Source organism: Nicotiana sylvestris, unplaced genomic scaffold (genome assembly GCF_000393655.2).
Source record: "Nicotiana sylvestris unplaced genomic scaffold, ASM39365v2 Un00001, whole genome shotgun sequence".
NCBI classification, from domain to species: Eukaryota; Viridiplantae; Streptophyta; class Magnoliopsida; order Solanales; family Solanaceae; genus Nicotiana; species Nicotiana sylvestris.
The window spans coordinates 904,237-918,889 of NW_027184337.1; the positions used below are offsets into that span (position 1 = coordinate 904,237).

The window sequence follows — 14,653 nt, forward strand, 5'->3', positions numbered from 1 at the left end:
TGGCTAAAAAAGCTGTGGAGGTGCACCCCTCCTAAGTCTAGGGAAATACCTCACCATATGGTGTGTTGCCACACTCAAAACAAGCTCTGGGAGGGCGTGGCAGTTGTGACTGGCTAGGGCCAAGTTTGCTGTACTGACCACTAAAAGCACCCTGTGCAGGAGGCACACTAGATACTAGAGGTGTATAATAAGGCTCCTAAGGTCTAGGAGGTGCTGTAATACTACTAGCTACTGGAAGAGCTAAGTGAATGGGGTGACTCATATAACCCCTACCATGATGAACTGCAGCTAGAGCACGGGCACTAGAATAATGGCTCGACTCTCGAGACTTTTTTGCCTCTCTCTCCTCTCTATCCCGAGCAAGCATGCCATATACTCTCATAGCAATGCTCACCACCATCTAATAGGTAACATCTAACTCCAACTCTCAGGCTATGTTAGACCTGAAGCTGCGAATGAGTCCCTCAGTAGACCGGTGAACTCTCTCCCAAAGTATAGAAACCAATGCCGGTGCATGTGTAGCCAAGTCGGGGAAACAGACATCATACTCCAAAACAGTCATGGTACCTTGGCGCAAATGCTCAAACTCTGTGCGTCATGCGTCTCTAAGGCTCTGATGAACAAACTCCCTCAAGAACATATCTAAAAACTGGGTCTATGTAAGGGAAACTGCCTCAGCCGGGCTGTCCAACTCAAAAGTAAGCCACCACTGATAGGCTGCTCCTCGAAGCTAGAAGGCATTGAAAGAAACCCCACTCGATCCATATATAGCCATAGTGCGGAGGATAAGGTAGCACTCCTCAAGAAATCCCAGAGCATCATCTGATGCTAGACCACTAAATGTATGAATTTTGTACTTCTTAAACCTCTCCACCCTTCGCTGCTCATCCTCTAAAGCTCATGCCCTATCCTTGGGCTATACTGGGGCTACAAGTGGTACCGGTATAACCTCTAGGATCTGATCAACCTGAACTTGCTGCTTTGGAGTGCGAGCGGTGAGAGTCTATGCGCCTCCATCTGCTTGGGATATGGATACAACAAGGGAAATAAACCCTACTTAAGCTAGAATATTGTACATGCTCATGAACCGCAAGGGTCTCCTGGAGAGCTAGAGTAGTAGCAGTAGGCTTATCAGGTGCATGTGCTTTGGCTGGAGTTGACGGTGGCTCATGTGTGGTACCTCGCGCGGGGTGCTAAGGATGTACCACCTGCGTGTCCTCGGCCTCTACCCTGGCCCTGACCTCTAGTAGCTCTAGCAGGGGGCGCGGGTGCCTGGTCATCTCTAGTAGCACGTGTTCACACTATCTGTGAGAGAATAGAAGATAGAGGTTTAGAATTTTGATACCAAAAATATCACACGACAAGGAAATCAAATGAAGTGGCATTTTGTTTCTTAACAGTTACATAGCCTCTCAAAGATAAGTACAGACGTCTCCGTACCAATCCGCGAGACTCTAATAAAATGGCTTGTGATTCATGATTCCTATGAACCTAGAGCTTTAATACCAACTTGTCACGAGCTGAGTTCTCCCTCCGTGAACTATCGTGACGACACCTAGTCTCTATGACTAGGTAAGCCTATCAATTTGCGGAAAAAGGAATTTAAAAGTACAACTAACCATCTAACAAGTAATTATAGATAAAGTGTTTTAAATGTAGCTCAACATACACAATAATAACACTCTCTACCAATAACAACACTCTCAAAACCCGAAATCTCATGAATCACAAACTAGAGAAAAATACATAGTGTTCTAACTCTAGAAGGCTAAACAAATGTAAATACAGAAGGTATATAGCTAAAAGGAAGAATAGAGAGGGACTTCTTGGTCTGCAAACGCGACAGATATACCTTGAAGTCTCTGATATTGCCTTGCCTCATTGATAGTATGGCTGAGCAGAAGAACCTAGATCTGCACATGAAAATTATGTGCAGGAAAGGGCATGAGTACACTACAGCGGTACCTAGTAAGTGCCAAGCCGAACCTCGGTCGAGTAGTGATGAGATCAGGTTAGGTGCCTATTGGTTTTATATATATACAAGTAAATAGTGTGAAATGAGACAATATATTTAAATTCTAATAGTTAATAAAGATGAAATCACAGAAAGCAATAACTCAATACACAGAGATAATAACAGGGGATCCTCCAGTATAGCGTCCCATAGTTCGAAACGTAAATGTGTGGAGGATCTCCCTAGATATCATCTCGTATTCCAAATAGTAAATATGTAGGGGGATCTCCCAGAATACCAATACTTTGTCCCAAAGTAAACATGCAAGGGGATCTCCTAGAGTACTGATCCGTAGTCTGTGCTGATTGATCCAGGTAGTGCAGCCAACATCATCAGATCAAGCTACATAGAGAAATTAAGGTTACAAGACAAAATTGTACAAGCAGTACTTGTATTAAACAAATTTAACATGCGTGTGAGCCTACAAAATGATAGATAACCTTGCCAGTAAACACCACCAAAACAATCCAAGAAATGAAGTTCTATGTAATCGAAGGAGGGTGGTACAATGAGGGTGGTATCCCTAGGCCTAGTGAGGTACAATGCTCTATTTAGATGGACATGGGTCCATAACATGAGGGTGGTACCCTAGACCCTACACAAGGCATTGAAGTTTCCCACATGGGGGGGGGGGGAGTCGAAATAGTTACTAGAGAACAGTCGGCCCCAATGGAGATGTTTGTTGTTGATTAGGTAATCCCGGTGTCTAAGAGTTTCGACATCAAGGAGCATGGAGCCGACCAAAATGGAAGAGATTAAATAGTAACTACTAGTCTAGCCTCGATTGAACCGGAGAAACAGGAAGAACGAGGAGCAAAAAAGGAGGATGATTATGGCGTCCCAATATCATTCATAGCCCATGATGACACCGACGCCACCAAATAAATAGTTGAAGATTTTCAACAAGTCATATTAATTGAGCATCTGCCAAATCAAAATGTATACCTAGGCATTGGATTAACCATAAGCTCATGAAAAAACTTATTCATTTTCCTAAAGCTAACGCTGATTGTTTCGTTTGATCTCATCTTGATTTGACTGGTATCCATCGGAGGTAACCACTCACAAGTTGAGTTTGGACCCGAAGTTCCACCCAATTAAGCAAAAAAGGAGACCGCAGTCTGGTGTCAAACATGCATTCATCAAGGATAAGGTATCCAAACTTCTAAAAATTGGATCTATCTGGCAAGTAAAGTGCTTGTATTTGTTAGTGAATGAAGTTGTAGTACCTAAAAAGGAAACAAACTAATTATTTGTGGGGATTATAAAGACCTAAACAAAGCATGCCCTAAGGATTCTTTCCCTTTTCCTAACATCGATCGAATGATCGATACGACAGTCGGTCACAAGATACTCAATATTCTGGATGCCTACTCTGAGTAAAACCAAATATGGATGGACCCAAGCAGCCAATAAAAGACTTATTTCATAACCAAATTCGGCACCTAGTGCCATAACATAATGTCGTTTAGATTAAAGAATGCCAGTGCCACTTACCAATGCCTAGCAAATCGAATGCTCAAAGAACAAATAGGGAAATCAATGGAAGTTTATATTGATGATATATTTGTTAGTCCCTGTGACTAGAGGACGATTTGTGACTATTACAGGAAACCTTTGACATACTAAAGAAATGCAACATGAAGCTAAACCCCAAGAATAATACATTCAGGGTCAGTTCGAGCAAATTCCTTGTGTCATGGTGTCAAATCGAGGGATAGTTCCAACCCGATGAAATAAACGACATAGAGTACATCACTGTAGTGGACAAATCGAGGTAGTTCAATGATTCACAGTGTGAATAGCTACATTGGGCTGGTGTATCTCGTGGTCTTCGAACAAGATACATCAGTTCTTCTCACTATGGAAGAAGAAAAATAACTTTTCCTGGTCTTTAGAATGCCATCATGCTTTGGAAGAACTCAAACGATACTTGTTGAGCCCCCTCTACTGCACACTCTGAAGGTAGACAAATAGTTATACCTCTACTGGACGGTTTTCGAGGTGGCAGTAAGTGATGTCTTAGTGCTGGAAAATGGTACGTAGCTTCCTCTTTACTATATCAGTACAACTCTAGGTGATGCCCAATCGAGGTGTCCTCACCTAGAAAAGTTAGAACTCGCTTTGCTAAGTGCATCCAAGAAGCTAAAGCAATACTTTCAATCCCACCCCATTTGTGTCGTAACCTCTTACCCCCTGAGAAATATAATGCATATGCCTGAACCCTTGGGCCGGTTGGCCAAATGGGTCATAGAGATTAGAGGATACGATATCGAGTACCGACCCCGAACTGCCATAAAATCTCGGATTGTGGAAGACTTTGTTATCGACTTTACGAGGGCCATATTACCCAAAGTCGAAAAGGAATTACTACTTGCCTCGGGGCTAATTCGGGAATCTGGACACTATTCTCGGATGGTGCCTCCAATGCAAAAGGGTCCGGGCTTGGCATTGTTTTAAAACACCTGTGAAACTGTGATCAGGTAGTTTATTAAAACTGTAAAATTGAATTACAATGAAGCTGAATATGTGGCCATTATTGTAGGTCTAGAACTAGCTAAGAGTCTTGGGACCGAAGTGACCTAAGCCATATGCGACTCCCTCCTCGTCGCAAACCAAGTCAACGGCACGTTAAAATTACAAGAAGAACAGATCTACATGTACTTAGACAAATTGTTGGTGACCCCACACCAATTCAAGGTATGGACTCTGCATCATGTACCCCGAGATGAAAATAATGAGGCCGGTGCACTGGCTAACTTAGGGTCGTCTGTCATCTCCGATGAATTTAGCTTAGGGACATTTGTACAACTGATGAACTCAATGGTAGAAGAAGGTCACGTTGAAGTAAACTCGACAACTTTGACTAGGAATTGGAAAAACAAACACATAGACTACCTGAAGCTAGGAAAATTTCATTCAGATCCCATGGAATTAAGATCCCTGCACACCAAGGCTACCAAAGTTTGCTTAGTCAAAGGGGCATTATTTAGGAGATCATTTTTCAGTCCACTCGCCAGATTCTTAGGGCCGAGAGAGACCGAATATTGCATGAGAGAAGTTCACGAGGGCAATTGTATGAACCATTCGAGGGCAAAATCCTTAGTTTGAAAGCTAATAAGAGTCGACTACTACTTGAATGAAATTGAGAAGGTCAGGAAAGAATTCAGACAAAAATGTGAGGAGTGCCAAAGACACGCCCTGATGATCCATCAACCGGGAGAGATGCCCCATTCGGTCTTGTCTTTGTGACCATTTATGAAGTGGAGAATGGATATCGTTGGTCCCCTTCTGTGGGCATCTAGTAAGGTTCAATTCATACTATTCATGACCGATTATTTTTCCAAATGTGTCTAGGCTCAAACGTTTGAGAAGGTCTGGGAAAACGAAACTGAGATCTGTTGCAACAATGGTAAACAATTTGTCGGCAGCAAGGGGAGTAAGTTTTCGAAGATCACAAGTTCAAGAAGATACTATCAGCGCCTTATCATTTTAGTGGTAACGTACAGACAAAATCAATGAACAAACTCTACTCCAAAACCAGAAAGAGAGGTTGACCAGTTCGAAAGGAAAATGGAAGGACATTTTGCCCGAAGTCCTGTGGGCATACAGAACGTCTTTGAAATTGAGTACCTGGCCCACCCTGTCTTCTTTAGTCTATGGAGCTGTAGACTTAATACTAATCGAGGTAGAGGAATCGAGCTTCAGGTTGTAGTATGCTACCAAAGGGTCAAATGGCGAAGCCATGGTCACTAGCCTAGACCTATTGGACGAAAGATGGGAGGCCGTCCAGAAGCAGCGAGTAGGAAGGTACTACAACCGAAAAGCCAACCTCTGATATTTTCAAGTCAGGGACTTTGTATTGAAAAAGGTAACACTACTCACCATAAACATAAATGAAGTGAAACTGGGCTAAAATTGGGATGGACCATATCGAGCGCATATAAATTCGATGCGGGAAACGTGTGCAACTAGTAAACAACTAGAATGTGGCACATTCAAAGTAGTACAACAGCTAATGTGTGAAATTAATTCCTTTTTAATCTTGTTACATTATGGACTAACGTATGTAGGTACTCGACCATGTGTAGATGTGGCTATTAGGTCTAAAAGCGCTTGTTGCACTTTTTTTTCCTTGAACCAGTTTTGTCCCGAAGTATTTTTTGGATAGATTTTTAACGAGGCGATAGTAAAACGTGTTATCTTACTGTTGAAGACCGGCTTTAAACCAGTATTGACTAAGATATTAAGCAAGGGCAAAGAAACCTTTATGTGTCAAAGGCTAAGGGTTGTTGGTTAGGATTCATTGGGTCAAACGGTCATGCGAACCATGCTCACATAGTTCACTCTAGCCTTGGCACATGGTTTATGCACCTCTGGTCATGTATCTTCCATATTAAGCAATAAAAGAAGTTTCTACTTTCCTTACACTTTATGACTGTGTTTTGATCTTGGATCCTAAAGCCCACGGGCTACCCTGACCGTTAAAAATTTGAACGACCCGGGTAATCAAATCCTCGAGGTACCAAGCCTATTAGGCAGTGCCCGAATATGAATGGCTTTGACCAGCCTAAAAATGGGTCGGACACGTCCGAAGTCCGTACTCAGAAAGTAAGGTCCTTACGTAAGATCGAAACCTATTAACTCGGAGTTGCCATCAAAATTGAGCCACATTCCGACCTCCGAAAATGGATGCTCTATACTATATTTGATTTTATGCTAAGGCATTAAAAGAGATACGCAAATGAAAAATTACAAGTACATGCTGGAAAGTAACGATATTGTATTGGCAAAAAAGAAACAAAATTATATAGTTCAAAAAACATTTACAAAGTACTACCTATACTTTACTGTCGAAAAAGTGAATCTAGTTATAGTGTAAAAATAATAATCGGGTAATATGGAATTCGGGTAGACGAATACTCTAGGAAAAACAAAAGATGAAATTGCTAGAGACCCAACTTGACACACCACGTTATTACATTAATCGGCAAAACACATGGAATTTTCATTCATCAGGCCAAACATCTCATGTTTTAGTGTATATCTTCCAAACATTAAAGGAATCCAGCTGAGTCTATTTTTTATCATTCACGGGTGTTATTATTTCCTCTCTCCTTTTAAAAAATAATGGTTGAATTCTTGTCAGTTGGAATGTTACTTATGAGATGCTTTATTTCTTAACTCGGTATTATTAACATTGATGTTCTACTTATGGCAATCTTCTCTACATAATTATGGTACTGCCTCTATTTACTATTAACTTGTACTCGTTTTACATAGTTTATTTAAGCAATGCAGTTAAATTTAATAATTCATCTTCTGTAAAATCATAATTTTACATTATAGATAGAAAGTAAATATGAAGCAAATTCTCTTTCTATAAACAGTAGATAATATAAGAAGATATGTCTTGAATGTTTAAATCCTCCCAAACTGTTTAAACCAATAGGAGTGCTCAATCGTAAGCACAATATATGTCCAGATAGCAGTTATGACTTATGACAATAAACTTTTGCAAGGTAAATAAATGGGTGCAAGAGACACCAATGTTTTACGTGGAAAAAATCTCTTCCATGTGAAGAATATAAAAAGTGATGGGACCAAAGCTCTATTAAATAAATAAGATGATACAATTCCAAAATGAAAAATACAGTTTTATACTAAACAAGGAGAAACAACATGAACAATACAGACAATAAATCAATTGAAGAAACTAGAGAAATCACCCATCAGATCCAGCTACGGTATAGGGTAAAATATGCTATGTTAAGTAATTGCATAAAAGGGTGACACGCGGCACCGAAGGCAGAGGATAGCTAAGACCGAAGACAACTATTCTATTTGCTATCGGAGAGACAGATGCTCATAAAGATACAATAAATCTGCCATCCGATAGAAATTCATGGAGAATATTGTACAATAATTAGTGCACTGCCGTTACAGAGAATTTGGCATTTACACCTTCTTCAATGACACTCATAATTGACATTAAAGATGGGCATGATCCTAGGACCTTTATTTCATTACTGATTTGCTTGAAAGCCTTGCTTCCAGAATTATTGTTTCTACTATTTATCTTCATTTCAAGGCTAAGTATTGCGCATTTCTTTAAATATTTTATTATTGCAGGATCAAATCAATTAACATGTCTATATACTACGTACAAATTCAACAGTACCGTTTTACGGATAAATAGATAGTATTCACTGTTGAAATCTGAAGCTACATGTCCCTAAAGGTAGTCTTCGTTGTCCCAATCAATGACTAAGATATTAAGTGCATTGGGCGGAAACGGATATGATACGTGAATTATTGATATGCTGAACAATGGAATTTAAATTAAATAAGTAAAGAAGAGTGATGAGGCGTGGTTAAAATACCCACGGGATTAGTTAAAAAAGATATTGTATCTGACAATTAGAAAACAAGAGATATGCACGAAATGCATGAAGACTAAAAGGGAGGAAGATTCACGGGCAATTACGGATATGGAATGAGAATAAGTAGAATCCATGATTGAGCGCGATTTTTACCATAACTGTTACGAATAATTTGAGTAACGGGCACTTAATGTAGTTAATATTAGTAAAAGATAGGAATTAAGTCAAGGAAAACTGTTACACAGTGTATCCTTACATAAGGGCTCCTTACCTTACTTTGTACGATCATCAAGGAATTCACAAATATATGCATCAGTCTTTACTTTTACTTCTCTGCTTGACTGAATTTTCTTACACGCAATTCTAAAAAGGAATCAACAATCATCAATAAGGTTTCCTTTCCTTTATCTATTGTATATTTTTTTTACTTTTGTATATTTGGAAAAGCGAAGAAAATTTAGTTATTAAAAAACCGATTTATTCTAATATTTACTTTGATCACAAAAATTAGTTTTTAGTTAAACAAATTGGTTTCCTTACAGAGAATCTAGTAATTTGTTCGCATTCCATGTTTTTATATTTAGTAACAAAGTATGTCTACTACTAACAAAATTATTTAGGTGGGTGAGGGAGATCAATGAAGGAAACAAGGTGGAACTCTGCCATACTATACACCCACAATGACTCCATAATGCTCAAGATAAAATTGACCTAATAACCTGCTAACTGTAATTGCGGACATCAAGTTGATGAGCAAATAAATAACAAGACAATTTGAGGCAGTTTATTTCGCAACAAGTTAGTGAAACTTTGCATGCTTTTGTAAGTGAATTGTCCAATGTAGTGCAGGCTACACCATCAGTAAATATTACTCTGAAAAACCCTCGTTCTGGGCTTGAAAACTCTGGAAGTGAAGAAATGCAAAATGATTCTGGAGTCGAAGGTTCAGGTACATAAAATAATTTTAATTTGCAAAATTATGTACTAACCTGTAGAAATAGCTCAAGGAACAAATTAAGCGGTTAGAATAAATACCGGGAGTATCACTCGTGATCAACGGAGTGGATATTGACAAATTCACAACAACCCTGGAAGCCGAGTGCAGTACCATTGCAAATTCAAAAAGGTTTAATATGCCCTATATTCATAAGTATGATTGGACTACTAACCCGCAATGCCACGTTACCATATTTACCATATGTGTTAAGAGAAATGACTTAACCAAGCAGGAAATTGAATTATTTTTGATTAAAATTATCGTCGAAACCCTCACAAAAGAAGCATTAATGTGGTATTCACTCTTACCTGAAAATTCTATTGACTCATTTGTTGATCTTGCAGGTTATTTATTGAAGCGCATTTGGGAGATCAAAAAGTAAAAAAGAGAATGGAAGATATCTTTAAAGTGTAATATGAAAGCATGGAATTACTCAGGGAATCTATAGATAGATTCTAGTGAAAGAGGATGATGTTACCGCGTGTATCTGATAAATGGTCAGCTACGACATTTGCAAGAAATTTGAATGAGAAAAGTGAAGAAGTCATGAGATGTTTAAAGGAAAGCATGCGAGAGTTTCCTGCAACCACTTGGAATGGCGTATATAACAGGCATATCACAAAGTTACGAATAGAAGAAGACATAGTGTCTCAGCCAAAGGTAGAGGAAAGGTTCGTGTCTAGACGCTCAAAAACGTGAAGAAGGTCTGAAAAATCAGGTACGAGCATTACATTGTCGCGATTTTTTCAAATATCAAAGCAGGAGAAGACAAGTTCCTCTTCTTCATTCAATAAGGAGAAAGAAACAATAAGAAACAACGATCAAAATTACATATCACAAATAGTGGATTAAAACTTCAACGTCAGCACATCTGAGTTGCTAGCCAACTTAAGAGGCTTAGGTGATAAAGTACGTTAGCACAAAGAGATGAGGACAATCCCAACAAAAGGAGCCTGAAATTGTGGTTTGAATTACATAATGACCTTGGCCAAAGAATAGCAGATTGCAGGATGTTGCACTGTTAAATTGAGTATTTATTAAAAAAAGGTTACCTCACTTATTTTTTTATTGAAAAAGGAAAACAATGTTAAATGAAAAATAGGCAAGAAACACCAAAACCTCCATCACCAAAGGGGACAGTAAATTTTATAACTGGGGGAGAGGAGGTCAATGGAGTAACATATCCAACAATGAAAAAGACATGAAAGGTCTCAATTACTCATGGAAAGCGAGCTCGTCAAGTCCTAGAAGGAGACAACATAATATTTGATGATGAAGATGCAGATGGCTGTTTCATTCCTTATAATGATGCACTGGAAATATCTTTACTTTTTTATGATACTAATTTTTAGCGAGTTTTGATTTATCCATGTAGCTTTGTAAATATCATACTTCTATGAGTGATGAATGAAATGCAAGGGACTGATCATATCGTATCAAAGGCTTGGTCATTTTCTACGTTCGATAAATCAAGTGTTGTACTGAAAAGGAGAAATAACGTTGGCAACATTCACAGAGGATGTTGTGAAAGATACCAAATTTAAAGTGGTGGGTGCGAATACAGTTTATAATATAATTCTAGGAATGCCACAAACCCATGAATGGATGTAGCGCCCTCAACATCAGGTAATCAAATTTCCATCGTAATGGCGAATTCATCAAATTCCAGGAGATCAGCAGGCAAAGCTCAGTTTGATATTCAAGATACGATTTGATCAAAAAGCCGGAGGAGAATGATAATATCAAAACATCCATGGAAGATAATTAAGCTGTTTTATTATTTTATCACTAGCCTGATAAAAAAGTTTCAATAAAAAAAACAGATTTTTGAGATGAAAGGTAATTAATTAAGTTCATACGTACTAATATCGATTGTTTTGCTTGGTCGCATTCATACATGAGAGCTATACCACCGGAGGTAACAACTCATAAGCTGAATGAAGAACCATTACAGTCTCACCCCGATCTTGTAGAGGCCGGCCAACACTCAACCGTGATATCCCAGCCAAACAAGACTACTTGATTCCTTATACCCAACCTTACCCATAAATAATGTGAAGATAAATGTTAAGAGTTAGATAAATGAGGGAATAACATGTAAAAACCAATTTCATTACTTTTAGAAACTTCATTTTTGATTTCCAAAATGTTACAAATTAATAGTTAAAAGTGGAAACGTGTTTGATACTTACAACATTTTTAGGTCCGAAGCCTCTAAATCAATCCGAAGAACAGTATGAAAGTGACGGCGATAATGCCCAAGCTATGCCTCAAAACAAAATGTGCAATATCAAGTGACATAAAGCCCCGAAGTACAATAGGTCTCACAAAAATCCACCGAGTAGATGTGTCATGCCCGGAACCTGGGGGCCGAGACCGGCAACCAGTTCCATACTCGGCTCGAGCGTACCACTCTATAAATGTAATCTCTAGAGGGGTAACCCTTAAATTAGGCCGATGAGGCTATATTCTGGACAGTTTGAAAATAACGTCTCTCTCATCTATGGGGTAAACATGCCCAAAAGTTAATATATATAAAACTGTACAGGCCGACGAAACCACCATAAACATCTACTAATATACAAAATAAACATGACTTGACTATAAGTCTTTAGAGATAATTAAACTGTACCTTGGTTGGGACAATGCCTCGACCTACCCATCAAACCTGCAGATATAAAACGGACTCCAAGGTCAAGGTCTGGTAACTCCAATAAAGTGGAGCTTTCCAACCAAGCTTATATTCAGTATAACTATCAATGAGGATCTGCAGGCATGAAATGCAATGTCCCTGGAAAAAGGGAAATTACTACCAAATAATGTACCGAGTATGTAAGGCAACAGAATAACTGAAAGCTGAAACTGAACTGATAACATAATAACTAAAAGTAATTGGGAGTAAAAGATATTCTGAAGAAATGCTTACCTGATAATACTGACTCAACTCTCTCAATATAGTATGTGTAACTTCTCTGCCATAGTAGGCTCGCTCATAGGCGCTCGACCATACTAGGCTCTATATCTCAACCATTCTTGTCTCTCTCATAGGCGCTCAACTATAGTAGACTCGGTATATAACTCACCATCTGATCAAAGGTTGCCCAATAGGGGCCTGCCCATTAATTATAGCTCGATGGTTGTGAAAATACTGTATTACTATATATGTATATATAGACTCTCTACTCTATTGGCTAAAATAAAACAAAAGTAAACTGAATATGAAATCCCGATAAGGGATAATATTGAAATGAGACTAATATAATGTATATACATTCAGGAATACAAACTTCTCTTTATGCCTCATTATCAAACTCATGTAGTTACAAGATTAAGCCAAAATGAAGAAAAATTTTGTCGTAACATGCCTTACCTATGTTGAGTCTTAAATACCTTCCAAGAAATTCTTCATACAACTCAACTTAATATACCACAGTGATAAGTTGGTATTTTACCAACTTATCTTGTCTTTCAACCTATACTTTTGCTATATTTGAGTGATAAAATCGTGTATTTTATGTCATTTACTTTGCTTTTACAGGTTGTATGTGATTTAGAGGTAATAGTGAAGAAACCAAGAAAAAACAAGTCAAAACAGAGCTAAAATGGACAATGAGAAACTACCCAGTGGTTTACTCTTTGTGAATGCGAAGGTACTACGCGAACACGAAGAAGCAGGCAGCTAGACCTTCGAGAATGCAAAGTACACAATGTGAACGCGATGTAGCAGAACATGAACCTTCACGAACGCGAATATGTGAACGCGAATGCGATGACTGAGGAAAGTAAGCCTTTGCGAACGCGAAGGCTTGACCGCGAAAGCGATGAAGAAATTGGGCGTGAAAACTGAGCAATTTTGGAATTTTACATTTTTGACCCCAAACCCTTTAATAACCAAATTACCTCATTTGTAACATATATTTGGAAATATCTGAACATTTTTAGCATATTTTTGAGTTCTTAGACTTAGAAAGAACAAGGTGGAAGCTAGGGTTTTGCACACACACTTGGGTCTTGAAGATTTGAAGCTTGTGGTTAAGGATTTCTTACCCATTTATGTTGATTTCTTCATTTCCTTATTTTGTATTGTATATCTAAGTGTGTAGTATTTTATCCAACACTTCAATCTTGTTTATGAAAATATTCATGTTTAGAGTATGGATTAAATACCTTGTTGTGCTTATGTATTGAATGATTTTTATCCTTTTATGAAGTGAGTTATTGTTTCTTTAATTATTCTTGTTCTTTAATATTTCCAAAGGGATTAGTTAACCCTAGGACTCGCCCATTAACTCCGAATTAATTTTGGAAAAGATAATTTGGGGTTGGGAAAGATTAATTAACAAGAACTCGAGGTTTAAACCCTCATTTTATATATTCTAACCAGGGATAGGATTGAACTACTTGTGCCATTGAGGGTGTGCTTAATATCCTAATTGTTTTAGGTATAATTCAATTAGGAAATCTTGTTAGTCTTTGGAAGAAGCTAATTAAGAAATACTATCTGTGGCTAGTTAACATAAACTCGCTCATATTTGTGAAATCGTGAAATACATTGGATCGTTACTTGAGTGTAATTCCTGATGCATTTATCCTTGTAGCCATTGATCATTTTACTTGCTTTCTAGGTTAGTTTACATTTCCGCATTTAGTTATAAACACTTTTTAAACCAAACTCTTTGTGTTTGGCATTGCGCAATAAGTGATAATTCTCTTATATTCCTAATCGCCTACATATCGTTCTCTGTAGGATTCGACCCCGACTCATAGTTGGGTAAATTATATTGCATGCAACTGTGTCCATTTACTTTATAGTAGTGGATTTGGACATCATCACACATCATAAGGAGATTCAAAATCAGTGCTAAATAATAGCTAAGTTTGCAACTTAAACTAGTAGCTCGTTTATGTAAATTTGGGCAGCATCTCCCTTGTAACAAGGACCTCCTCCAATACCATACACCAATATCACCAAGAACAAAAAAATAAAAATATGTATGCATCATTTTCCAACCTTATCTCCATCACAATATATCAAAAAACATCTCACACACCCTAATCATTTCATACAAAAAACGACAACAAAAGTAGTGTCAACAACCTAAAAATGTAATAACGAATGACCATCCCACCATTCCGTAATTATGTGGTGTTTCTCCACACCTTTTATCATCCAAAACTTTATAAAATATCAGCCACTACAAATCGAATAATACAAACTCATGGCTTCCGATCACTGTCTCGTGAGTTCTAACTATTAGG

The 14,653-nt window shown here is 38.1% G+C and overlaps 1 pseudogene; it reads right to left on the bottom strand.

Moving 5' to 3' along the window:
* Positions 1-14,653, bottom strand: part of LOC138884605 (uncharacterized) — a 53,036-nt pseudogene that overhangs the window by 12,676 nt on the left and 25,707 nt on the right.